This window comes from Pinus tabuliformis, chromosome 6, assembly GCF_031772625.1.
Source record: "Pinus tabuliformis cultivar Carrire ecotype Pingquan chromosome 6, CPIR1, whole genome shotgun sequence".
In the NCBI taxonomy this organism is placed as follows: domain Eukaryota; kingdom Viridiplantae; phylum Streptophyta; class Pinopsida; order Pinales; family Pinaceae; genus Pinus; species Pinus tabuliformis.
The window spans coordinates 1,872,130,207-1,872,155,169 of record NC_142292.1 but is presented as its reverse complement, the minus strand read 5'-3'; the positions used below and the strand labels follow the sequence as shown (position 1 = coordinate 1,872,155,169).

The 24,963-nt window shown below is 40.6% G+C and overlaps 1 protein-coding gene across 3 annotated transcripts in view; it reads left to right on the top strand.

Annotated features, from left to right (window-relative positions):
* The window catches only part of LOC149266617 (nucleotide pyrophosphatase/phosphodiesterase-like), a 409,817-nt gene that overhangs the window by 123,077 nt on the left and 261,777 nt on the right, over positions 1–24,963 (top strand). The gene's annotated exons all lie outside the window — the stretch shown is intronic.

The window sequence follows — 24,963 nt, the reverse complement described above, 5'->3', positions numbered from 1 at the left end:
TTTCCCCAATAAAAGAGTGATATATATAGATATAAAGTTTAGGTATGCTAGTTAAATTGAAAAGAAATATATTCAAATTCAAATTTAATCTTTTCTATTAACATCCACAAAAGAACCAAAGTAGGTTAAAGGGACCAGTGATTGCAACCAATAATAATAGCCAAACTAAAATAGAGGGGTTGCGAAGGACCCCCTTAAAAGGAGATGAAATTAAATGAAAAATGGGTAGAAGAGCAGTAGGACATGAAATGACATAAGCATAGCTATACAAGTAGGGTATCCCAAGAATTAAAACTGTATAAAGTGATGGAGATCTAGTGAAGAAATATGGGTTGAACAAAGATACATTAGCCACAAGGGGAGGAGGGAGCTAGCCTGTAATGTCCCTTCCTAAACTAATTTGTCACAGGTTTATTTGTTCTACAATTTTGACAATTTTGGAAGCCATGGGACCCATGAGATTTTTGGGAAAAGACTTAGGAAGGAAAAAGGGGCCGAAATGTTTTGTTGGTAAAGTGTGGGGGCCACCCACATAAGGGAATACACACTACCTTAGAGGGAAGTTCGAATGGCTAAGGAGAAAAAGTCGAATTGCTAGTTGGAGGGGGCCCACATGGGAAAAAGAGGCCCACGAATTATAAATAGAGGAGGCCCAGCCTCATTTTGCATCTTTTGCCTATTGAACTCAACCTTAGTCGCTCGAGTTGCTTAGCCGGGTCACTTGCTGTTTAGCAACGAGCTCTCCAAGCGGAGAACTCACCCTCTCTTTGGTGGACCACGAGTGCCACCCTAGTGAGGTTCCATTCTATTATTCTAGAGGAGTGCAGAAGAAGATTCAGGGCGTTAAACTCAGCTATCATTCAATCAGTGCGTACTTTAGGAGGATGCAGTAGGGGAACATGCAAGAGCTATTCCAAAGGTATTTTGAGGTGCAAGTGCCGGGAGAATTTTGGTGAAGGAAGTACAGGGAGACACTAGCCTTTGGGAGGATTTTGGGAGCAGGAGCTTGTTGTTTGAGAGCAGTGTGATCTACAACACCCAGGGCCAGTGCAAAAGCTTCTCACTGGGCACACGTGGGAATTTGTGGGTCGAATTGTGGAGCGAGTATTTGCTGGGAGAGATAAGGGAAAGTTTGGGGAAGATTGTCTCAGCTATTTTGGAGTGTTTTGGAGGGATTTTTCTGGAGCTACAGGTAGGTCGTACTTTCCAGCAGTTGGAGGAGGACGTGGCTCTTGGGAGGCCGAATTTCCAGGGTCAAAACCAGGCCAAACCCTTTCTGGGTTTTGGTGGGTTTTATATGAGTGTGGGGTTAATTTGGTAGAATTTTCTGAGCATCGGAGGCGGGGTTTTCAGTAGCATCTTTGCAGTAGACAACACAGTTTCTCTGATGCAGCGCATGACACCATTGCAACGATTATTTTTGCCATTTGGGCTTGACATCTTATCACCTGGGCTTGGTCACGTTTGCCATTGAGGCAAGCCTAGGTGCACCTCTTCCACATTATTGTACTATTGCTCTAGATCGTAATAAAATGGCTCAGCTAGTTATTATTTTTGGAATTTTTATGGGTGTGCATTGAATATTTTAATTTTATGGTGTTGTCCTTATTGTTTGCTTTGCATATCACTGTTTTTCCTAGTTTGGGACATTATAGTGGTATTAGAGTTTTGAACTTGGCTCAGCTGTGGGAGACTTTCCTATGAACGAGGACGACAGGCAAAACATCACTTACCGGAGGCAGAGGTATAGGAGTAGGGAAAGGGAGTTGGAGATTACTCCCGATCTGGAGGCACGTGGGAAGACAGTCGTTGTAGAAGAGATGGGGGAACCAAGGAGTAAGGAAGAAGCAACATTCAATAACCTCTTGAAGGCCTTGAACAACTTGGCTAGGGGACAAAAAGAGATGCCGGAGGAAATCAAACAACGAAACAGGGACAAGGGCCTCCATCGTGACTTCCTATTTGGGGAGACTTCAAGAGCGTCACAGCAGTACGACCACCCTCACCAACCACTCACCCGCCAGCCTATAGTGGGCCATACAAAACCACATTGACTGCTTTCTTACCATCAACACCCAGTGAGCATGGAGGATAGGATGATCAGATGCCCATGGGAGATTTCTTCAGGGAATGGCAGCCATGGGGGATGATTTCAAAGCGGCCTTGTCATATATAGACTTCTGTCAGCTCAAACAAATTGAGAAAGGAAGGTACAATAGGGGAAAAAATTCACAAAACTCAGAGCTACAATGCACTATTGGGAGAATGTATTTCCGCACATGTGATGGTTCTTCCAAATGCACAACTTGAGCTTGGGTGGAGAAGCTGGATACTTATTTCCAGCTTAATCGGATGACAGAGGTAGAGGCCATCAAAATGCCTACCCTGCACTTGGAGGGGGAGGCGCATGAGTGGTGGTTTCATGGCTTGTCCACATTGGGGCATGCCAGCGTGACTTCGTATGAGGACTTCACATGGAGAGTGGTGGAGCGATTTGATAGGAGGGATCTGGAGGCTCACTTCAGAGAATTGACCCAACTTAGATAGACTGGCCAACTGAAGCACTACATATCAGAGTTTTTGAGGGTTTTTGTTATGGTGCCAGACCTATCCAAGGCTCGAAGAGTGTACACTTTCATAGAGGAGTTGATGGAGGCATTGTGTGGATTGGTGAAGTCATGCAAACCCTCGACCTTGTAGGAGGCAGTGACTTGTGCTAGGGACTTGCAGGGGGCCATCCCCAAGCCCAGGGCACCATTTCCCTCACGGACTCACTACCCACCAAAGGGAGGTGACACCAGACCCCCACCATAGCGAGCAGCTCAAGGGTGTGGGAAGTTGGATGAGGAGACTAGGAGAGACATCCGAGGAGGAAACTATGCTTTACATGTTGGGAGCCATGGGCACCAGGCCACTGGTGCACAGTCGACAAGGCCCACTATATAGAGGTCTTCTCGGATAGTGATTAGGAGGATGATGTGGAGTTGGAGTTTGGCGGAGGAGATAGCGAGGGTCAGACAGAGAGGGGACCACCACCACCACAGCTACCCGGGGGAGCATCTTTCGCACCCATTGGGGGAGTCCTTGCTTCTTTGCATGGGGTTCCCAAGTTTTTGACTTTGAGGATACGAGGCACAGTGCAGGGACAATGTGTCTTAGTCTTAGTAGACAGTGGGGCCACCCACAATTTCATTGATGCCCATATGGTCCAGAGGAGGGGCATCACTACAGAGGAGTTTGAGGGATTCTCGGTCTTGGTGCTGGGGGACATGACTATGCAATGAAACTCGTATGTTTCTGCATTGATAGTGACCATGGGGAACTATTCGGTGATAGATCATTTCTTTGCTGTGGATGTACCAGACATCAACGTGGTGATGGGTGTCCATTGGCTTTACTCCCTTCGCCGGGTCACCACTTGTTAGTGTCAGTATATGCACACTTCCATTAGGGATCAAATCTGCTCTTTGCATTTTCATTTTAGGTGTCTCATACTGAATTTTTGATCATTCCACTAGGTCATGCCAAAATGATCCACTGATGGTTGTCTTCTTCTTAGAAAATAAAATTTTCCCTCATAAGGTACATTTGCTGACCCATCTCCATGTTGCATTCAGTTATGGTTTCAGTTATGTTATTTTTAGAGTCGAGGTAGTGATGTTTCCATTAGGTCTTAGGGTTCATTTCCAAGGTCAAAAGTATAGTTTCAAGTGTAAATAAAGGGCAACAAAGGTATGAGGAAGACCAATAAACAAAGAGTGATTGGTAGGAAGTCATGGTTATTGTACAAAATTTTTATTTCACTGATGTAATTTTCATCTCAAAAACATGTTTTTGAGATGAAAACAGAGTATTTTAGTTTATTTATTTTTTTTGATGTAATTCAAGTCATTTCATGTAATAAGTGTTCCCATAAGCTGCCCAAGCATTTCTCCTTGCTGCAAGTAATGAAAGCCATTGAAGAAATCAGTTCAATCCAAGAATCATCCACCTGAAAAGAGACAGAGAGAAAAGTATTAAACAAAGATTTGGAGGAAAGTAAAAATTCCAAAAAACATTATAAAGTGGGTTTTTTTTAAAGAAAAATCAAAATCACCCTCTATATAAGATTTCAAAATCCTTTTTCAAATTCATCATATTCATTTGACAAAGAGAAAGAAGAGAGTTGAAGGAGAGAAGGGAGTTGAAGCCAATTGGTGGCTGAGCAAAGAGGAGGCGCTGCACATAGAGCAGGAGGCACTGCGCACAGGGCAGATTGTGGAGGCGCTGCGCATAGAGGAGGGAGCGTTGCACATACAAACAGAGTGCTGCGCATAGGGCCTGTTTGCCAGTGCATTTTTGCACGGCGCTGCACATAGAGCCGGAGCGCTGTGCACCTGTACAAGGCGCTGCACATAGGGCCAGCAAACACCAAAACCACCCTATCAACCATCTAAATCACTCTTTTGCTATCTAGAGCCTCTAAACAAGTAAGTACACTCCTTGAACTATCCTCCTGGCACTCATTTCATGATTTTGAAGTTTGTTTGCTATTTAAATTTTCAAACCCTAGGTTGCCTAAAAAACCCTCCCTGCTTATCATATCCTTTATTCCCACATTCTGTTGACAAATCCCTCCACCTATCCCCTATACCCTAATTCCCTCAAACAAAATCCCTCTGCCTATCCCCTATACCCTAATCCCCAAAACAAAATCCCTACACCTATCCCCTATACCCTAAATCCCCAAAACAAAATCCTTAAACCCCTATTTACTAAATAGTCCCTACCAAAAAATACCCTCCTTCTCACTCTCACATCATATATATCTCATCCTACATCGCACAAACTCCTCTCCCCTTCCCCTATCCCTATTCACCATAACTCACTTCTTGATTACCTTCTCTAGGGTTTCAAAGCTTCAAATTCAAAAGACATGGATAAAGAGGATAGAGATTATGAGGAGGAGGAAAACAGTGGCAGTGAAAGCATAGGAGATGAACCTCAGCATCAGAGAAAACCACATAAGGGAGGCAAAATTATCAGAGAGGAACCATCAAACATCAGAGAGTTACAGGCTTCTCATATGATTGTCTCTTGTTTTAGGCATCTAGGGTGTTATGAGTTTTGTGAGCAGGTACAAAGAGTTCAACATCATCCTGAGCTGACCAGGCTTTTTGTAGCCAATCTCTGTGATAACAAGGTAACTCTTGCCGGGGTGACATTTACAGTTTCATCCTCCATCATTGTTGATGCTACAAGGATTCCGAATGTGGGGGAAAAATGGTATAAAGCACAAGATTTGGATGAGCACTACTATGAGCCATACATCAAATCCAGGTACAGGAATGAAAAGAAGAGGACCTTTCCTTTCAAGTTCCTTGAAGACAAGTATGCCCCTATGATGAGGATCATTATGAAGTATTTTACATGTGAGGGCAGATTTTCTAGATTGTACACCTATCATATTAGGCTTCTTATGCACTTCACAAGAGTGAAAATGTTGAACATCCCGTATTTCTTATTCAGGAACATTGAGAAGATGGCCTACATTGTACAGAAAAAGCCATACCCCCAGCAGATGAGTAGTATCTATCACTATTCCTTGATTAAGATGATTGTGCTACATCATCTCAACCTCCTCAACATCTCCTGGGATACATTTATTGCCAATGACATCTTCAATGGTCCTCAGATTCCTCCACCGGTGCCCCAAGAAGCAAAAAGGCCTTCCAGCAGTGCCAAAGTAAAAAAAAGTGAGAAGGCTAAAGAGACTAAAGTTGTTGAGAAGCCAGAAGCCTACAAAACATATCAGAGAGGGGCTAGAAAGTTGTTTGCAGCGGATAGGCAAGTGTTTACTCCACTTGATGTGGAAGGGGCCTTGCCTTCTTCATCAGCTCATAGGCAAATGCTTGCTCCATAAACTGTGGAAGGGGATTTGCCTTCTTCATCAACACAACAGGTACAACAGGTGCATAAAGGGAAAGAAAAGATGCTAGAGGAAAGCCTCAATGATGAAGAGGAAAGGGAATTTGATTTGATGGAACATGATGGACTAGAACAGCCACACGTTTATCATGGCATTAAGATAGTTGACTTGGAGGCTCAAGATGAGGCAACAAATGAAAATATAACCATAAGGGAAAAAGATGCACAGATCCAAGCACTGATGGACAACTTGGCGAGAGCTAAGTATGTCATTTCATACCTTGAGCAAGAGAACAAGCAGCTAAGTGAAAAACAAGTCCTCATGGAGCTAGAACTTCTCAAAGCAAAGAGGCAAGGTGACAAAGGCAAGTCAGTAATGCAATAGGAAGAAACTCGAGCCATCTTGACTATAAAACAAAGGCTTGAGAAGGAGATCGAGGAGGATAGAGAAACATGGCTTGAAAGGGTCAATTTGCATTTGGAGAAGTTGCTACAAAGGGCCAATAGGGACAATCACATCATTAGGGACATGGCTCGCCATTACAGGACCCGGAACAAGATTTGTAACATAAGAGTCAAGCAAATGAAGACAAGGCTAAAACAAGCTCTCTAAGACAAAAAGGAGGGTGATAGGCTTAGGTGGCTTGCTGAAGCTTCCTTGGCTAACCTAGACACTTGATGGTGGTGTTCTCCACAAATTTTGAGTAGGTTTTGAGAATTTTTGCCTTTTTGAAGAATTTTGCTATTTTTGACTTAGGAAAATTGGCTCTATGCGCAGCACCACTGGCGCTGTTCTTTTCCTAGGGGCATATAAACAGGAAATGGTCAGCGTTTTTGGATTCACAATGATTTGTACATGCACTCTGTGCATTTGCTAGGATTTTGGAGCAGAACTAGTCAACCAAAAGGTCAAAAAACACCCAAAAAATGACCCTTTTTCCTCCTTTTTGAGCCACAGAAGCAGTCTTGGGAGAATCAGTTTTTGAGGGGTCAAATCAACTCCAAATGGGAAACTAAAGGCAGATTCGGAAAGTAGACAGGACATGCTTTCCAATGAGCTATCATGAGCTCAATTTGGACACCGGGAAGACCTCCAAAATGGTCATGCAAAAAGCGCTGCGCATAGAGCTTGGGCATTGCACATAGGACAATTTTATGCTGAATGTTCACTTCACTATGCCATGACTGTAATTTTGAGTTTTCTCTCATGGATGATGTTTTTACTGATGTAAATGGTAACTAGGCATGTAAATAGGATGGATAGTAGTTGCTTAAAGGTAGATTCATTAGACCTGTTGTCGCACAGATTGACACGACAACGCTCAGACCGGGGGCTGTCACTCTGATCCCCGATCTCTCCGTTTAAGCCTGTCTCCCGCAGCTAAGGGGGGTAGACCCTATGAGATGATGAAGACCAACTGTCAACCAGTTGGGTTGGGAGACATGAAAGGAAACTAGCACTTAATTGATCTAGAAGTTAATGGACCAGTGCCTTGTGGAGTAAATGTTTAATCGATTAATTATCAGACACTGCAGCAATATAAACCATGAAGAGCAATCATTTATCATGAAAAGCTTAACTTTTGCCAGATACAAGATAATCAATAAAGGCTCAATAGCTTAGCAATTAAAAATTTTAAAAGGTAAATGCTTTAAACAACCACCAGAGATCATATTTATGCAGTTAATCTTCAAATGAACATTTAAGCACGATAAACATTAATTCCCACGTCAAAATTTTAGCCTTAGCATAAAAGATGAAACCTAAAAATTCCCGAGCCAAGACTGAAAATGCAAAATTTATTTTAAAAAAAAATTAAAGACTAAGGGAAACTTTAATTAAATCTAAACCACAAGTAAAGAAACTCTTTTTTTTTTTAATAAAATCTAAAAATAATTGAAACTATCTAAAGCTTAACAAAAAAAAAAAAAAATATTTCTAAACTAAAACAAAACTATAAAAACCAAAACTAAATTAAAATCTAAATCTCTAAACTTAAACCTAACTAAAATAAACACATAACGATTAAAATCTATGCTAATCTAAAAATAAAAAAATCTAAAGTCTAATGCTTACAACGAAATGAAAATATACAAAAAACCTAGATCTAAAATAGACCAACGCATACAACCGTAAGCCAAAAATAAAGAAACTAATGCAAATGACACTGCAAATATCGCTCTTGCTCAGGCGGCTACGAGATATCGAAAACAGATCTACGATAAAAACCTGAGGAAAACGGGACCACAGTTGAGATTACCGGAGGGTTGCTGGCTGGAACGATTCGATTAAAACCGGATTTCTTACCTGGAGCGAAATGGTTCACGCCGGAAAGCTTTCAAGCAACCTGGCATCACACGCAGTCATGCCCACGCATAGAAAAATGAAAATCGATGCCTCACGTCAACTGGTTTTTGCGTAGACCTGAAGCGTGCAACCTCCAGCAACCAGGCGGCGGTGAGAAAAACGCGTGGGTATTTTTTCAAGTTTGACGTCCGACGGGCTGACCAAATCGTAATGCCTCTGAAGCTTATGATATGCTCAGGTGACGGTGGAACGCACGACAGGCCTGCGGGCTGATCCCGATTGCCCCTGCGAAATACTGCGGTTGCCTCACGTTAAACACCTGATCAACGACAACGCTCTGAGAGTATATCAACCAATGTGTGCACATGAAATTCGGCTCTGCGTCCTCGCTGTTTTGTGCAGGCGGAATATTGTATTTGCAATGCGATGACCAGTATATACCCCAGAAGAACGTGCTTCTTCGTGGCGGCAGACAGAAGGAAATTTGCAGGCGGGAAAAGGCACGATCTTTTGCAAAGAGCTTGGAAATTGAAGGACGTGATGGTAGGCAGAGGGGATCAATAGAATCGTTTATGGATGGCTGAGCTGGAGAGGAAGAGGGTTTGAATGGCAGATTTCGCAGCAAATGGGATAGACGTGAGGCAGTTGGCAGCCTGGTAGAGAGGCTCAGCTGCGCTGGTTTGAGTTTGCTGAATGATGATCTGACAGTGAGAACTCAGGAGCTGATTATCAAATGAAACTGATGTGAAAATTTTTCCAGATCTGAAAAACCCCTGGACAGCGAAACAGTGACCCTGCAAAACTTTCAAAACTTGTACCTGCAACCTACAATAACAGAAAACCCAGAAATAAAATATGCTAGAGACAAAACCCTAAAGCCAACTAAATAATTACAGTATTTACAGATCTAAGGCTCTTTAGTAGCCAGATTTATCAATAATCACAGTAATATTATCAGAATTTAATTTAAATGTAAAACGCTTCAGAAAACCCTGCATGCATTCATAAAAAAATATTTCGAATGATAAGCCCGGGATCAAGAACTAGCTGGGCTCTTTCAGAAAACACAACCTGGGAGTTGGTTGGTTCAGCTGAGAACTTCCCCTAACGCCCGGTAATCTGAAAAAAGGATTTCCTGCACAGCTTAAATTCAACCATCAACATAGAAGGAGAAAACAATAGTGAAACCCCGATCAAATGGAGATACCTGCCAATATATTTCAGAATCTGAACTATCATTCAAACCTCAAAGATCAGACAAGATACCTGTGCCTAGATCAATCTTCATTAAGCTATCATTAATGGCTGAAAATAAAATCATGCAGAACAAATAGAACAATCTTACAGCATTTTCAGAAGAGTAACACCAGCAAGATTTTTAACCCCAAAGTCTTCTTTATTGCACCAAAAAAAATGAACTACAAGAGAGCTTCTTCAGCACAAGACTCCCAGATCTTCTGATCTCAAATGACCCCTAGCACCCTATTTAAAGGAAATGATCCCAACGGCTAGTTCGATTGATCCATGTCGAAATGATCTCGACCGTCGATGAGGATCAAGACATCTCTTAATCTCATCCGTCGAATTTGTTAATTCATTAAAAAATGAAATTTTGCATGTATTTACTCAAAATATTATTATTTTATTATTTTTTAGGGTTTTTGCTTTATTTTATAATTTTTTATTTTTTATTATTATTTATTATTTTTTTATTTTTTATTTTATTTTTTAGTTATTTATTTATTTATTTTTAATTTTTTAATTCATTTTTAAATGGATCCTCGAACTTAGCCTTTGGAAAAATCACCTAGGACCTAGGACTTAGGATTCATGAGGGGATTTAAAACATTTTCCAACCCTCAAGACACTTTACATCATGACTTTTACAATTTTACATCTCAAGGGGGAAAACCCATTTGACATAGACCCTCATAAATCACCCAGTTCTGCGACACAACTATAATCTAGCAGATTAACACACTAGGATTCTCCTAAGATTCTAATGACAAAATCCATCCCGGCTTTGGGGTTAGGCTGAAGGAAAACTCTGCCGATCATGGATCGGTGAGACGAAAAACCTTCCGGAACGTAGATTATCACTTAGAAAATTAGGTCCACCTAGGCAATTTACATACATGACTCATATCTGCTAAGATTATTTACAATTTATACATGCAGACTGGGTTTACAACATAGATTGATCAAGCTGTCGATGACTGCAAAATGGCACGGACATGTCGATCAAGCGCTACCCTTTTTGCAAAGAAAAGGGGGTGTACTACTATGGGCAGTTGACTGGTAGTGGTCAACAAGACCAATAGTTATCTTGAGGACAAATGAATCAGTTTCCTCCCTTTTAGAGGCAAGTTGTTAGGTTGCCTAGATTCCAGTTTCTTGTTCAGTTTTTGATGGATTAGTTCCTCATCCTAAGGATTCGACCCCTAAGGATGGGAGGAGGTTGAATCAATGTGTATATCTTCTTCTTCTTTCTCATTGTAAAGGGTTGGACTCAACTGGATGCTTATGCTTTGAGTAGACATCATTTTGTATCAGTTTTAGCAAGAGATTAATGAAAAATTGCAACTATTTCTTTGGGATCCATGTGGTATGATGTTCAGTTCAGTTTTCTCTATTGTGATCATATGTTAAAATGTTTTTTGTACTTCATCAATCATTTCATTGCTTTTAAGTGGATGTTTTCAAGTTGATAGGCAGAACCCATAATATTTATGCTCTGTTTTGGGAAAATATTCACAGTCTATGTTTTCTTCAGTTTAGGAAGAATCCATGTTGCTTGCATGCTCTTTCTAGCTCCGTACCTGCCTTGAATCACCTCACCCATCAAACCCAAGAGTGCTGAGCCTTGTGCCTACCTTGCCCCATTGAACACCCTGCAGTTTTGACCTAATTTCCTTGCCCTAACTGTTCGGCTCCTCCTGATCCAGCAAAACCCTTCAAAATCAAATCAAACCTTGTGCTACTATACCTAGCCTAATATCATTTTCTTGATCTAGTCATCTTGGCTGAGATCCTTATGGAGAGAGCCCTCTCTTGGCCTAGTAGGGCTAGCTACTTGGCTAAGCATGGTTTGTGGTTACCCTGGCATTGCCTCCCTTCAGCCTGAGGTTCAATGATAACACCATTGACTGGAGGAAACTGGAGATGGAGTTCACAGGGATGGATGGCAAGTTGGTGATTCTTTGGGGTATGCACTCATACCCTCCATAGACAGTTTCAGCGCACAGGATGGAGGTTGACTTGAGGCATGGGGACATAGTGTGGGTGTTAATTTTAGATAAAAATAGTATGTTATATGCTTTAGCACAATTTACTTTAATGTTCCTTATTAGCCTAATGACAATTTCCAAGTATATACAGTAGCAATCACATTAACTTAAACACATTGACAGTAAATGCAGATAGAACATAAAAACATGTGCAGAAGACAAGCCAAGACAAGAGGACACAAGATGTGGCGCAATGTTCCACCGAGTTTCTGGGACATTGAAATGTGGGAGCGGGGATACACACAAGGGGGACGTATATAAGAAACCCCAAAATTTAGAGAAATTTCAGGGAAACGGGGGGACGTCAGATTCATAAAAATTATAAAATTATTAAAAATTTAATATATAAAAAGAAAAAACAAAATCCCAACAATATGTCAATAACTAAGTTAGTAAATAATAAATCTTAATAATTATGAAATGTACATCTAAATATGATCATTATTTGGTATTAGACTATTATGAATCAAAATTATGATTTGACATCTCTGCAATCATCAATGTAAATCTAAAAGTAAATTACTAAATTGAATCCATCATTTGACATTATGCAATGTTCCATCAAAATTCATCATTTGGCAATGGGCATTAATATTATGCAATGTACATCTAAATTAAATTAATCATTTGAAAATTGAAATTACACAATGCACATTCAAAAGTAAATTCATCATATGACAATGACATTATGCTGAAGTATAAAATAGCCATAGAATATTAAATTAAAAGTAAACATAGAAAGAAATGAAACCCTAAAAAATATCTCAAAACTTACTAAATAATAAATCACAGCTCCAAGTCACAAATGAAAATCGCAACTCCAAATGTCTCACACCCCCCGTCAATGGAAAATGTTGAGCGGCGACAGTATGAAAATCTCAGGCGGCAAGGTAAAATGTTGAGCGGCAACAGGAGGAAAATTTCAAGCGACAAGGTAAAATCATAGGGTTAATGAGAAATAAATGAGAGATGTGAATGATTATGTTTTAAAGTTTTAATTTACCCTTTAGTTTTTATTTTTCGTTTTTTTAGTTATGTTAAAATTTGTAATTTTTTTTTAATTTTTATGTTTTTAATTGTTATTAGCAAAAAATTTTGGGGGGACGCAGGGGTACACTTTTCGTCGCTAGAAAAGTGTTCCCCAAAAGCTTCCCCGAGTTTCCCCAAAAAAGGGGACGTGGGGAAATGTTTCCCCATCCTGGGAACGTGGGGAGCGCGTCCCTGGGGAACATCGATGTGGCGGATGCTAGGTACAAAGCCCCAATTTGGGGAACCCTTTGATCAAATCTTCTTATTATTATTCAATAGTTTAGCAGAGAGAGAGAGAGTACAAATATCAAATTAACTTGTCCAAAACAATCCTGTTAAATCAGCAGTCAACTGCAGCCCTAACCAGATAGCCAATGGTGGTCAAAGCAGCTCCAAAATGTCCTCCAAGCAGCTCGATCAACATTAGATAAATTCGACCTTCCAAGAGGGTCAAATTCAACCCAAAAACAATTTAGTCAACCCATTCAAACCGCTGTAATATCTGCAGTCAAAGGCTGAAGTCAACGCTGAAGTCAAACCAGTCAAACTGTCCCAATCACCTCGAAAACTGTGTCAATCAATGCGGCCTTCAAAAATCAAAATTTTGCCCACTAGAACGAAGTCAACGCTGTCCTGTTTCCTGAAATTTTTGGCCTCCAAAACAGTCCTGAAATTCATCCTTTCACACATGCAAAGTAGGGAAGGCTGACTCCAAGTTGTACGAACCAATCAAGAGAGCAAAGAGAGAGATATGTGATGAGATGAGTGATGTCCAAATGAGGAGAGAGGTCACTCCTATTTATGCACTTCGTTGAGGGTGAGGAGACACATTTGTTGGGCTTATGAGCCTACATTTGATTGAGACTGACCTTGACAATTTGTGCATGAGAGAGAATAAATTCAAAATTCCATTTCTGCTTGTCAGAATGAGATGATATTTATATCAAAATTGGACCTCTCGAAAAGAGGAATCCAATGCAATAATAATCTCCATCATATGAGCTGTCCTAAGGTGGAATTTGGCCCTAGTTTCCAATTTTAACACTCCCTCTCAACTAGGGAGAATTCCACCTACCAATCCATTTGACATCATGCCATCCTATCATCCTGTACCATTCCTGTCATCACTGCCTTACTCTGCTCGTCCTCCTTTCACACGTGCGAAGTAGGGAAGGTTGCCTCCAAGGTTTACGAACCAATCAAGAGAGGAGAGAGAGAGATATGTAATGAGATGAGTGATGTCCAAATGAGGAGAGAGGTCACTCCTATTTATACACTTTGTTGAGGGTGAGGAGACACATCTGTTGGGCTTATGAGCCTACATTTAATTGAGGCTGACCTTGACAATTTGTGCATGAGAGAGAATAAAATCAAAATTCCATTTTTTCTTGTCAGAATGAGATGATCTTTATATCCAAGTTGGAGCTCTCGAAAATAGGAATCCAATGCAATAATCATCTCCATCATATGAGCTGTCCGAAGGTGGAATTTGGCTCTAGTTGCCAATTTTAATAGTGGGCAATGGAGCTGAAGGTTTCAGAGGTTGGGGGATAGTCCAAGCCTCCCCACCCAGACATACAAACTATTTTAGACAGACACCCGGTAGTGTTTGGGGATATACCACTAGGGCAGCCACCTGACAAGGGTTTTGAGCACACTATTGAGTTATAACTTGGGGTACAGGCAGTCATCACAACTCCTTATGGGCATCCTAAGGCCTACAAGGACGAGACAGAGTGGGATATCAAGCAATTGCTAGCATTGGGGCATATTAGGCTGAGTTCCAGCCCCTTTGCTTCAGCGGTAGTACTGGTGAAGAAGAAGGACGGGACCATGCGTATGTGCATCGATTACAGGGCACTCAACAAGAAGACACTGAAGAACATATACCCCATCCTGAGCATTGATGAGTTGATTTATGAGCTTAGAGGAGCCAAATACTTCTTTAAGATCGATTTGCGCTTGGGGTACCACTAGATCAGGGTGAGGGATCAAGACATCCCGAAGACAACTTTCAGGTGCCACTATGGGCACTTTGAGTTCTTGGTCATGCCCTTTGGGCAGACCAATGCACCTGCTACTTTCCAGTCCTGCATGAACCATGTATTTTGTGGGTAGTTGTCTATGTTTGTATTGGTATTCTTCGATGATATCTTGATTTACAGCCACACATGGGAGGAGCATTTGCAGCACTTGGAGGTGGTGCTGGGGATTCTAGAGGAGCAGCAGTTCTACACCAAGTTGTCCAAGTGTGAGATTGGTCTAACAAAGATGCTCTACTCGGTACACATCACACATCATTGGTGCAGATGGAGTGAGGGTGCACGAGGAGAAGATCCGGGCCCTTCGAGAATGGCTTGAGCCCAGGAATTTAACCGAGCTGAGGAGAGTCATAGGCATATGCACTTACTACAGGAAGTTTGTGAAGGGCTTCTCACAGCTAGCAACGCCCCTCACAGATTTGACAAAAAAGGGGGCTTTCGCATGGACAGAGAGAGCCCAGTCATCATTTGATCGCCTCAAGGAGGTGATGAGCAACTGCCCAGTGTTGGCACTCCTAGATTTCACACAACCCTTCACATTGGAGTGCGATGCATTAGGCGAGGGGGTTGGCGTAGTATTGTCATCAGGATGGGTACCCCATTGCTTTTAAGAGTCAAAAACTCCTCCCACATGAGAGGTTGTACTCTATTTACGTCAAGGAGATGCTGGCCATCATGCATGCATTGGCCAAATTCTGGTAGTACCTAGTGGGCAAGAGATTTTAGGTGAAGACGAACCACAATAGTCTTCGCCATTTCATGGGGCAGCAGGGCCTTAATGACAGGCAGTAGAGGTGGGTCAGCAAGGTGTAGGCCTACAATTTCGACATTGAGTATGTGAAGGGCAAGCACAACATAGTGGCAGATGCATTATCTAGGAGGCTCACGACACTTGCCCTCATGAGCATTTGCCATGACTGGAAGGCGCAGTTACTGGTGGAGTACTCTAAGCACAGGAGGGGATGCGAGATATTAGAGGGAATTAGCGTTGATGAGCATTGCAGGGTGATGGCTGAGGTCATTTACTACAAGGGGCGTATATTCTTGGTGTTGGGCTCGCAGTTGAAGGAGAGGGATCTCTACGCAGCTCATGACTCCCCACTTTCGGGACACTAGGGGTTCCGGAAGATATATATGACAGTTAGAGAGCGGTTCACCCGGAAAGACCTCAAGTGAGATGTGTTGAGATATGTGCAGGAGTGTGAGGCTTGCTAGAGGAATAAGGGGGGAGTTGACTCACCCAGCGGGGTTGTTGCAACTACTTCCCATTCTCAAGGGGAAATGGGAAAGTATCTCCATGGATTTCATCACAGGGCTTCCAACAATGCAGGGGAGGATTGTATTTATGTGGTAGTAGATCGGTTGACCAAATATGTGCACTTCTTTGCCATCCCAACTTGGTATACAACGTCACAGGTGGTCGAGTTATTCTTTAGGGTGGTCTTTCGATTGCATGGACTCTATAAGACCATAACAACGATAGGAATAGTTGGTTCATGGGAGTGTTTTGGCAAGAGCTTTTCAGACTAGTGCGTACTGAGCTCACACCTAGCACGAGCTATCATTCGCAGATCGACGACCAAACTGAGAGGGTTAACAAATGGTTGGAGGGCTATCTTCGAAACTACGTGACTGGGCAACAGAGAGCATGGATTTGGTGGCTACACCTAGGGGAGTATTGCTACAACACCACCCACCACATGTCCATCGGTATGTCACCCTTCCGTGCCTTGTATGGATATGATGCTTTATCTTTTGCTGACATTGTTTTTGGAGACAGTAGGGCCCCAAAGGCCAAAGATTGGATCCAAGAGAGCCAAGACATCCTCAAGGCTCTCAAGGATAACTTATTGACAACCCAAAACCAGCAGAAGATGTATGCAGATAGGCACTGGATTGAGAGGCAGTTTGAGGAGGGGGACTTGGTCTACTTGCGATTACAGCCATATCGCCAGTCCACCTTGAAGTAGAAAGGGGCCGAAAAGCTACAACCATGTTTTTATGGGCTGTACAAGGTGATTTGGAGGGTTGGAGAGGTGGCTTATAAGCTAGAGCTTCCCCCAGGAAGCAAAATCCACAACATCTTTCATGTTTCATGCCTCAAAGAGGTGTTGGGTTAGCAGGTGACAACAACTGTGGATTTGCCACCATTGGATGACGAGGGGCATCTAGTTTAAGAACCTGAGGCCATTCTAGAGATTAGAGAGAGGAAGCTGAGGAACAAGATTATTAAAGAATATTTAGTGTGTTGGAGGAACTTACGGGATGAGGATACCACCTGGTAGGGTGAACACATATGTGAGCATCCAACGCTCAAGTTGCTTGGGGACAAGCAACATTTGGGAGGGGAGGACTGTAATGTCCTTTCCTAAACTAATTTGTCACAGGTTTATTTGTTCTACAATTTTAACAATTTTGAAATGTTAGGTCCCTATAATACTAGTGATTCCCCCATTACTATTGTCATTGTATCCTTTATTGTTATTATTGTGCCCCATAGAATCCTACTATTGTTATTTTTGTGCTTTTATATTATTATTGTTTGGTCGGCTTGGTTATATTGTGACCCCTTAGACTCCTATATATAGAAAGGAGGTTTTGTCATTTGTATCATCCAAGAATTGTTCATTTGTGTAATGTAAAGGAGGTTGCCCCCTCGAAGAAGCTGAATTCTAAGGCGTTGATCTATCTTTTCTATCTTTTTGTGAGCTGGTTTCATAACATTTGGTATCAGAGCTTTGGATTCTAGAGTTTCGCTGCTCCAAACAGGTCATCGTGGAATTTTCACTATAGTTTTTTTTCTGCGACGTTTCAGAAGCAAAAAAAACCCATTTGAGACTAAATCTTGCCGAACCTCGGGTTCAAATTTCATATCTTGTCTCGCTATATTTTCGGAGATATGAAATGAGGAAGTTAGGGCTTTTGCAAGCTCCAGAATTTCATCTAAAGCAGGTCATCGTGGAATGTTCGCTATAACGCTTTCTCTACGAAATTTCAAAAGCTAAAAAAAAACCCATTTGAGAAGAAATCAGTCTGAACCTCGGCTCCGAATTTCAGATCCTGTCTCACTATATTTTCGGATATATAATCTGAGGAAGTTAGGGTTTTTGCAGACCCCCGAATTACATTCCAAACAGGTCACCTTGGGAAAATCGTCATAACTTTCTCTCTGAACATCAGATTGAATTTTCGTAAGAAGTTGTAGAAAGAGGACGGACTGTAGTTTTTTGGGTACCATTTTCAGAACCTAAGGTTGAAACAGTGACCCGCGGCACGTCATACAAGTTCGCTCTACTGAACAAGTCTATACTCAGGTCATCGTGGGAGATTTGGCATAACTCTTCATTGGAGAATCCAATCTTGATCAGACTTGCGGAGTTAGAAAGATTACTCAAAGGGTTACCACAGGAAGAAATTTCAAACCTTGGAGATCCAAAATTACAGAAATACATCAGATTCAATATCAAGCTCCTACAAAGTGAAAAAAAAGGTGTGTAGTTTTTTTTTAATTTTTGCATAAGCTTGGTTTGAAAAATTAGTTTGAAGGAATTCAAAAGGCATAGTGAAGCATTATTATCGGTAATTGATGCCTTGAAGAAAGAAAATGGAAACACCTAGTAAGCAACCTGAAAGCTCTAGCATGACTAATGAAGAAGAGGAAGAAATGCAACATGATATATCAAAATTACGAGACCAAGTGCAACAAATGTCACTCGCACCAAAAGTAACATAATCTGGATGGTTTAAAGAAAGACGTAGAAGCTAAGATGTATGGCGTGAAAGCTAATATGGATGGTTTAAAGAAAGGCATGGAAGCTAAGATGGATGATTTAAAGAAAGGCGTAGAAGCTAAGATGGACGATTTGAAGACAGATTTGAAGACAGGCATGGAAGATTTGAAGACAGATTTGACAAAGTTTCTACAAGAAATGCTTATTAAGGGCAAAAGGTTAGTAAAGGAAACTTATAATGATAACAAAATAAATGTTAATCATGATTTCATAGACTCTAACGTTGGATCGAAGAATCACCATGTTCTAAAGATTGATATGAGGAAGTTTGATGGCAAGGATCCCGGAACATGGATACTACAGATGGAGCAATTTTTCGATCTCCATAATGTGCAAAACACACAAAAGGTACGCATTGCAACTTTATATTTGGAACCAAATCAGTTTGTATGGTATCGATGGCTTTGCTCTCATAAACAAATTGTCACTTGGGCTATTTTTACAGATGAAATGATAGCACATTATGAGGATACAAAAAGCAACACTTTTTTTAGCCAATTGATAAATCTCAAACAAAAGGGTTCAATGATGGAGCACATTGAGGACTTCCAAAAATTGAATATAAGGGTAAAAGATATTCTAGAGGAGCATAGGATTGATGTGTTCATAGGGACTTTAAAAGATAACATCCAACATGAGGTTCGCCTTTGGGAACCAGATTCATTGGAGAAGGCATTCAGGTTGGCAAGAAAAATGGAAAACAAAATTATGGCAACAAGGAAGCCTACCACTCACAATCATAAAGATGGAAGTGTTGCTGCCCCTAGCCATCCACAACCTACAAGGTTGACACCACAACAATTGGAAGAAAAAAGAGCAAAAGGGCTTTGTTATAGTTGTGATAGCAAATACACTAAAGGTCATAAGTGTGTCGAGAAGAAATTATTTTACATAGACTGTGAAGAGGAGGAAGAAAAGGAACAAGAAACGTGAAAAGAAGAGGATACACACCAGGAACAAACCCTAGAAAAAGAAGAAATGAATCCGACCATATCTTGTAATGCATTGGCTAGAATTACCACTCCTCAAACTATCAAGATAGAAGGGCATATCAAGAAGAAAAAGGTAATAGTGTTGATTGATTCGGGAAGTACCCATAATTTTATTCATTGTAAGATAGCCAAGGAATTGAATTGCTTCCTATATCCAGCACCAGAGTGTCAAGTGATGGTTGCAAGTGGAGGAACCATAAATTTCTCAGGAAAGTGCCATAATATCAAGCTATCCATGGGAGAATATGTATTGAATAGCCCAATGCTTTCCATTCCAATGGGTGGTGCTGATGTTGTACTAGGAGTCCAATGGCTAAAATCCTTGGGTACAATAGCTTTTAATTTTCAAGAACTTTTCATGAAATTCTCTGTAGAAGGAAAGGAAGTTGAATTAAGGGGTATCGCAGGGAAACCGGGAAAGATAATCAGCTCTAACGGAATGACAAAGCTTCTAAAGAAAGAACAACGAGGCATAATTGCACAATTATGTTCACTAGAGGTTCCCACATCGAAATCATCCATTTCTCCAGATCTCCAAAAAGTCTTGGACAATCATTCCAAGGTATTTGAGACTCCCAAAGGCCTCCCACCTATTCATGATCATGATCATGCTATCAATTTGATTCCAGGAAGTGTTCCTCCAAACATCAGGCCTTATAGATATCCCTATGTCCAAAAGAGTGAAATTGAACGTATGGTTGCAGAAATGCTAGAGGCTGGTATAATTCAACCTAGTCAAAGTTCTTTCTCTGCTCCAGTAGTATTGGTTCACAAGAAGGATGGATCATGGCGCATGTGTCCAGATTATAGGGAGCTCAACAAGCTCACTATTAAAGATAAATTTCCCATTCTTGTCATTGATGAATTATTGGATGAATTGCATGGATCAATTTACTTCACCAAGTTGGATCTTCGTTCAGGATATCATCAAATCAGAATGAAGACTGAAGACATTCCAAAACAACATTTAGAACTCATGAGGGTCATTATGAATTTTTGGTCATGCCTTTTGGCCTTCCTAATGCACCTTCTACATTTCAAGGTTTGATGAATTGCATTTTCAAACCCTTCCTTAGAAAATTTGTGTTAGTATTTTTTGATGATATACTAATTTACAGCAACTCTTGGAAGAATCATGTCCAACATGTTGACATGGTGCTCAAACTATTGGAGGAGAAATAATTATATGCAAAAATCTCCAAATGTTTCTTTGGAGTACAAGAGGTGGAATATCTGGTTCATATTGTATCTCATGAAGGTGTTAAGGTAGACCCTAGCAAAATTAAAACCATTAAGGAATGGAAAATCCCCACATGCATCAAGCATCTACAAGGATTTCTTGGGTTGACAAGGTATTATCGCAAGTTTGTTAAGAATTATGGGAGAATAGCAGCACCTCTAACAACATCATTGAAGAAAGATGCATTCTCATGGACTCCAGAAGCAACAAAGGCCTTTGAACATCTTAAAGAGGCAATGTGCCATGCACCAGTCTTAGCTGCACCGGACTTCACAAAAACCTTTATTCTGGAAAGTGATGCCTCAGGAAATGGAATTGGTGTTGTTTTAATGCAAGAAGAAAGACCCATTGCTTTCGAAAGTCATCCAATCAAAGGAAAGTATTTACACAAAGCTATTTATGAGAAGGAAATGCTGGCAATAGTACACGCACTTAAGAAATGGCAACCCTGCCTAATGGGAAGACACTTCAAGGTAAAAAAAGTTCATGATAGTCTTAAATACTTTTTAGAACAAAGATTATCTTCAAAAGAGCAGCAAAAATGGGTCACAAAGATGTTAGGCTATGACTTTGAAATCATCTACGAAAAAGGGAAGCAAAATGTTGTGGCAGATGCTCTCTCAAGAAAGGATGAGGATGTGGAAGCATTTCTTTGCGCCATTTCTATTATCCAACCAGATTGGATAAACGAAGCAAGGGATGAATGGAAGAATGATGAGGAAGTGTGGGCACTCATTCAAAAGATACAACAAGACCTTAGTATATCTGATACATTTAGCTGGAAAAATGATTCGTTATGGTACAAGGATTGGTTATACCTATGTAAGAATTCCCAACTCAAACAAAAGATTCTTAGGGAATTGCACACCTCTCCCTTAGGAGGGCACTCGGGATTTCTTAAAACCTACCACAGGATTAAGACAGATTTTTTTTGGGATGGCCTTAAATCGAATAGTCAAAAGTTTGTGGTGGAATGTTTGGTTTGTCAACAAAATAAAGTTGAAACAATTAAGACCCCAGGACTATTACAACCTTTATCGATTCCAAGCCAACGTTGGGAGGAGGTTTCAATGGATTTTATCATAGGTTTACCCAAGTTCAAAGGAAAGAGTGTTATCATGGTGGTAGTTGATAGACTTACCAAGTATGCACACTTTTGTGCATTATCGCATCCATTTAAAGCGAGTACAGTCTATTTAATGCACATTTATTTTCATCTCTAGATCTAAATGAATCTCAACCATTAGATCTTAGGATAACCCAAAAGGTCATTTAGAGAATAAAAGGAGAATAGAAGAGGAAAATATCATTCATTCTTTCATGAGCATTTGAGAGAAAGAGAGGAGAGAGCAAGGAGAAAATTTCTAAGCAGTGAGGAAGTGAGGGAGAGCAGCAAGAAGACATTTCAGCAAATCTGGGCAGCAACATTTATTGTCACGCATCCCAAGGAAAAACCGTACAGTAGGAAAAGGGAACAGAAATCGAGGAAGAGGAACAAGTTCTGGGCATGTTTTTCAAGGCTGGCTGTACAACATTTAATGCTGTTTTATTGTTGTAATAATTTCTGTTTTCGCTATTTGCTGATTGGCACGATTTTCGAGGTGGAGTTCAAGCACGAAAATCGAGATAAGTTGTAATTTGTGGTTGCTGGAATTTTTACTGTGTATTTCAGTTTCTCTGTAACAGCGTTTTCAGAAATAAAGAAGAGCTCTCAAACTGGTTTTCCCCAAGAGTTGTAGGGGGTTTTTCTAGGGTCACATTGACCAAAACTCACTGTGTTATTTTCTGTGTGGCTGGCATAATTTTGTTGTGTTTTATTTCTACAATTTCAGCAGTTGTGAAATCTCTAAATTTGTGTTTTCAGAAAAATAGTATCATTTCCAAATTTTAGAATTTTATCATGATTGGATTTAAAACTAAATACATGGAGTGATAAGGAAAACTGATAACCGGAGTGGGGGTTGAAATTTCTTCATGGCCTGTGATGATGTCTAGATCGCAAAGTAGGGAGGGTGGCATTGGTCATGGAGCTCCAACCTTGGATGCGCACCTAGTTCCCTGGGTTGGTGTTAGAGCTAAAGCCTGATGGTTCCTAGAGTGGTTAAAGCTTGGAACGCACCTTAATCCCACCCAGTTAGATACCTTGGTCAGTTATCTAATATGTAGCACTATGTGTGCTATGACTCTTCATAAAGCATATTCTATATATATGTAATTATGAATACCTCCCTAGTTAAGAGGGAGTGTTGAAGAATGTACCTAGTGTCAGTCTTCATAATTGTATTTGTCAAATGAAAAGAAAATGAAATTTATCGTAAAGGGAAAATATTTTTGAAGGATGGGTTTCATGCTCTTTTATTTATTTTTTAGGTCATAGCCTCCATTGAAGGCTTCTAGGTTTTTTCATGAGTCAAAAGAGTCTTTGTCACATTTATTAGAACCTTCTTGGGCATTTGTATCATGTAAAGAAATTTATTTTTGAGTCAAAAGTGTCATTTGTCACCTCCTCACCAAGTCGACCCTGTCTTGGAGAAGTCAGCCCAAAAAGAGGGAATTCGACCCTGTGGAAGCAGTATAAATAGAGGCAACTCGACTCATCTCTCTCTCTCACATGTACGAAGGTTTTTGGGTTTCTGGGCTAGTAGCTGGGGTTGAAATTTCTGAAGTTACTACAGGTCCGAAATTCTATAGTTGGGGGGGCGAAATTCTAGATTGAAGCTGCATCTAAGAAGCTGACACTTGGAGACTTTGGCTGAGATCATCTACTTGAAGGAAGGGCTGACTTGGTGATTGGATGAGGTCTTTGTCTAGTTCAAAAAGGTCTTGGATTGTCTCATTTTGATTTGAATCTACTAGTGGAAGAGTTGGACGAGGTTTTCCCCTAGATAGGGATTTTGCCTTGGCTGAGTGCCTACATATTGTGTTCCTTGTTCTCGTGATCTTCATGCATTTAATTTGGTAATTGCTTGATGAAATATAACATAATAAAGAAGTAAAAGAAGCCTACATAAATCACAAGTAATTATCAAGAAAAGAGGAATCCAACCCTAATTCATACATACATTGATTTCTCAACAAGAAGGACGAGGAAAGGAAGAAGTAGAGTTTCTTGGGCTAAATCTCTCTCTCTCTCTCTCTGTCCACATGTGCGAAGTTAGGGTTTCTGTAATGCTACAGTTGCAGGAGGTCAAAATTTCAAGTCCAAAATTTTGAGGAGCAGTTGCAGCGCTGAAATTCTGGGACGGAGTTGCAGTAGGTCGAAGTTTGGACGCTGCCTTGGAGAAGACCTTGCTGGGGACTGACTTGGTGCTTGGTAGGATTGTTGGCTTTGGTCTTTGGGTGTTGGAAGTCTCTTTGTAAGTAGATTCTATAGAAGAAGAGAAACATTTTTCTGGGTTTTCCCCTTGGAGGGGTTTTTCCGTGGCTTGGAACCTATATCTTGTGTACTTTGTCTTGTTGTGATCTTCATTGTTTTTGGTAATTATGTGATGAACAAGATCTAATAAAGTATTAAAAGGCCAACACATATCACAAGTAATTATCAATTTAAGGAAAATCATCTATAATTCGTAAGTCTCCTGATTTTCCAACATGGTATCAGAGCTAAGGTGCAAGAAGGAGATTGAAGATCACATCTTAGTTGGCACTATGGCAAGGGTTATAAGGAAGGGTTTCAAGTTTCTTGGGAATCTCGCTACATCTATCAAGGATTGCATATTGAAGATCATCTCCAAGATTGCGAAGGAAGTAATAGATGGAAGTTTGTTCTCCGCTTTATCCAGAATTTTCAAGGACGAGAATGTATGGGTTATTGATAGTGGTGTCTCTGTAGATATGTCAGGAGAATGCAACCAACTTCAAACCATATCTAAAGGAAACTCCTCTCACTCAATCGAACTTGGAGATAAGAAGAGCTATCTAGTGAAAGGCATTGGATCTACTTCATTGGAGCTCGAATTTAGTGGAAGCATTCACTTCAACAATATATTATATGTTCCAGGTTTGAAGAAAAACTTACTTTCTATCTGTTTTCTAGAGGATAAGGTGATAGAGTTGCTTTTGTTGATGCCCCCCCCGAATCCGCTCCTGCCAAAAAAAATTCACTCCTTGCTTTTCTTCGCAAAAAAAATTTGCAAAGACATTCTAAACACAATTTTTTTCAAAGAAACAAGAATTTTTTAGTGGGGCAGCCTGATACTCCAGCCTATGGCCCTAGTATTGATATGAAAATCATGGTAATGTTAAATTTTTAACATTACCATGAAATGACTCTGGATGTTTGAGAGTGGTTCCGACCTCATTCGATTTCATATGGAGAAAGTAGAATTTTATATCTCACTCAAAATCCAGCAGACTTGTTAGTTTTT